Raw genomic sequence first — 4,033 nt, forward strand, 5'->3', positions numbered from 1 at the left:
GCAACACCACCGTCGTGTGCGACGCCCCCGAGTCGCAGTGGGGCGGACTCATCGCGATCAACTGCATCCCGATTACACTTTGAAGTAGTTTCGCACCTATGGTTTTGTGTAGGTGGAATGTTAGTTAGGTGTTGATTGAAATCATTCTTGGGATTTTGCTATCTGCTTCTGCTACTCTCATTCATTCAATGATTCCTTGTAACTTGTTGAACTCATGTCACATTACACAAAATATTTTTAGACAGCTGAGATGCCAGTGCCTCATCTATCTATAAAACTTGATATACAAGGGCAAACCAGCTTATTCCAGAGTTTTTCACAAAATGCTAAACCATAACATTATCCTGATTGGTGCTAGTGTAAGGGCAACCCTGGAGACTCCGACGAAAGCTTAGCAGAGGAGGATCCAAAGCGTGAATAGAAGCTACGGAAATACACGGAGGGACCGACCTAGCAGAGGAGGATCCAAAGAGAAGAAACTCTAAGGGTCCGCCTGCTAGGGTGCCAACTATATACTGGTCATCCGTAACTGCTGACGTAGAGCGCAGAAGGCCTGAGCGGCATCGCAGGCTCTGTCCCAAGGTGATCGTTGGGAGGGTCTTGACGGATCGGCGATTGTGCGGGCGAAGGAGGCCGTGGGACGATGGTCGGGGTGGGTCGGAGCGTCCGAGGGGGCGCCGGTCGGATGTGCCTCGGATGCCCTCGGATGGTCCGAAGGAGGCCGAAGTAGGGGTTCCCCTGACAGCAGGGTGACTGACATGGGAATGGGAAGCTGGTGGGGGGAGATTTGGGGAAGATTATTCAGCAATTTTATTTGTACATGCTTGTGTTTGTTGTTTACACTTGTTTGTTCCGAATTTATGAACATGCCTCTAAGGGTGGTTTTAGGTCTCACTACTGCTGACAACAACGACAACAACTTTGATTTGAACCAAGATATGCTTACATCATTTGATCCCATCACTACCCACCACCCGAGAACACCTGAATTTATAGGAGATTGGAGTTATAGCTTGATATGAAGACATGAAGATGGGGAAACTATGCTCAGATGTGCTTCCCTTTATGGAATGTTGCCCTCTTTAAATGGAGCAACCCATATTGGAGTTGTTTATGCCATTTATGGTGTGGAAGCTGATGCTCTTAATGCTAGTTGTTCTACCCTCACTGATGGAGACAACAAAGGGAACAGGTAATGTATCTATTTTCAGCAATGACATACTAGATGGGACGGTGACTGTGACCACTATCATTTTGGGTTTTGGGTTGAGATCATTTTGGAGTGGGTTGTTGTTGTGGGATGTTTGGCCACAAGAGGCATACTTAGTATGTCATCTTTGTCCTATGCTACATCCACACCTCCTTCCTCTCCACCTAACTTAACTTCAACATCGACACCACCACTATCAACCATCACCAGCATACTTCCCATCATTAACATCATCACTGTCAACAGTGATATCATCACACTTACACCACTTTCACCACCTAAACTTAGTCATCATGCATGGATATATCTTCCATGGAACCCTGAACATACAGACCTTGATTTGGGTGTTTTGGTTGTTGGTGGAGTTGTTTCTGCATTCACCATTGCTCTCATTTCATGTGTTTCAATAGTCAGCTACCTAGCGGGCAGACCCTTAGAGTTTCTTCTCTTTGGATCCTCCCCTGCTAGGACCTGGATCTCAGGCCTCTAGGGTTGCCCTTACAGTCACCTGCAGGCGAAAATTGCTTGTATAAAAAATTAAAGTTGTCTCAAAATTACCTATGTCATTTTCCAGAAGATGTTGCTTATTAATGTTACTGTATATTGCCCATAGTCTGTGTTAAGTGCCATGTTGACCAGAGGAGCGGAGTCAGAATCGAAGTTGGAAACAAAATCAAAGTCCGAATGCACTTGGGGACGGAACACCACAGAAGGATGTTTGGGTGACCATGGCTTCCAGTTGACCATAAGCCAAAACAAGAGAGAAGTCAAGATGCTACTAGGTAATAGAGACCAGCAACATTAATTTACGAACTGAAGTACATAGTAATACATCAAAGTATTTATAGTATGAGAAGTAACGGAAACAGAATCAGTAATAACAAGGTAAGTAACAAGATTAGAACAAGGATGAGTAAAGTAGTAAGGGAGTTGTATATGAGGAATAAGGCATAGATGATTGCATAGATCATAAGTCAGCATAATTGGAAACACTCAGTAAATCTTCATTGCCAAAAACCAAATACCAGAATCAGAATCAGAATTAAATGCCGGAGTCAGCATGGATATAACAGTGTCACGGATAAGACCCGCCCGTCCTCTCTGGTGCTGGTGTTGGGCCACCGCGGGCCCGTAACACGCAGCACGTGATGACGGGGAACATGCGCCCCAGTAGGAGGAACGCACACGTGGGAAGCACGTGACCGAGAACGATGCGTCGAGCGGTTGCCGAGCCCAACTCGACACCAGGGGACTGGGGAGGAGTGCTAGGAGGTTAGGAGTAGCGCCTGGCCTGCAAGGGATGTACGATCGTCCCCTCTGCGGCCAGGAACAGGAGCGAGGAGGAGCAGGAGAGGCCAGGGTGTCCAATCCCCCCTTTGCGGGCCCGCGTATATAATGTACGATAGCGTACCATGCTTGTAGGCACCTTTGCTAACCTCTGCGAGCACCTTGAACGGTCCGAGGCGCTTGTGGGAGAACTTCTCGGAGGGCCGAGTCGTTCTGATGTCAGAACCGTCCAGCCAAACCTTATCACCAACTCGAATATTCGGAGCGTCCGAACGTTTCCGATCGTAGTACCGTTTATACTCGTCTTTGGCTTTAACGAGCGCGGCCTTTGCCTCGGAGACGCCATTAGCTATCCGATCGCGAAACTTCGTTCACCGACTCCAACTCTGAGCGGGCGCCTGGCTCGAAACCCATTCGGGGGAGCCGACCAGTGTCCGTCATAAAGGGTACCTGTTGAGTGGAGGAGTGAACATGGTTGTTATAGGCGAACTCAGCGGCAGGGATAAGCTCGTCCCAGTCATCTTGTTGGTAGTTGGTGAAGATCCGGATGTACTGCTCGAGCTCTTGGTTAACGCGTTCGGTTTGTCCGTCGGTTTGTGGGTGGTAAGCCGTAGAGGTAGCCGGTTTGACGCCAATTAAGTGCCAGAGTTCGCGCGTGAAGTCAGTGATGAACTGCAAGCCACGGTCCGAAATGTACTTCTCGGGGGGTTCCGTGGTGCCTCCAGACATTCCGATAGTACAACCGGGCGGCTCCGACCGCGTCTATTGTCGTATGGCACTCAGTGAAGTGAGCGCGTTTGCCAAGAGCGTCGACGACTACCATGACCGCGTCGTACCCATGAGCCTCGGGGAGCTTGACGATGAAGTCCACCGTGACGGTGTGCCAGTGTTCGGGGGGGACTTCGGTCGGGTGTAGCTCTCCGTGCGGGAGCCTTCGGAGGGCCTTCGTGCGGCAGCACAAGTCGCAGGTCGCGACATAGCGTCCGATATGGCGGGACATCTGTGGCCACCAGTAGTTGTGCAAAACCAGCTCTAGGGTTTTAAACCGACCGGCGTGTCCGGCGACTCGCGTATCGTGGCAGAGCTCGATGATGCGCCTCCTTAGGTCCTTGTCTTTGGGGACTACGACCTTGCCGCGGAAGTACAAGAGATCGCCCGAGATGGCCCACTCGTCCGAACGTGACAAGCAGGGGCCCCGAACTTGACCTCGGATCTTCAAGAGTTGCCGGGCCACAAGCGCGACGGGCTCCTCTAGGTCAGGCTCACCGGATAGGGCTTGCCGACGGTTAAGGTGCTGTGCCTTTCGGAAATACTCCAAATTCTTATGGTCAGTCCAGATCTCGACCGGATGCGCGGCGCCCTCGAGGAAATGCCAATACTCCTCGAGTGCGCGGATGATCGCAAGCATCTCCTTGTCGTGAATCTCGTAGTTGCGCTGGACATCATTTAAGCTTTTGGAATAGAACGCTACAGGGTGCCACTTCCCGTCCGGGGCGGATTGTTGTGAAAGAACCGCCCCCGTCGCATAATCTGAGC

This window comes from Mycena indigotica (assembly GCF_014461135.1).
Source record: "Mycena indigotica strain 171206Taipei chromosome Unknown Mind.scaff0013, whole genome shotgun sequence".
NCBI lineage: Eukaryota > Fungi > Basidiomycota > Agaricomycetes > Agaricales > Mycenaceae > Mycena > Mycena indigotica.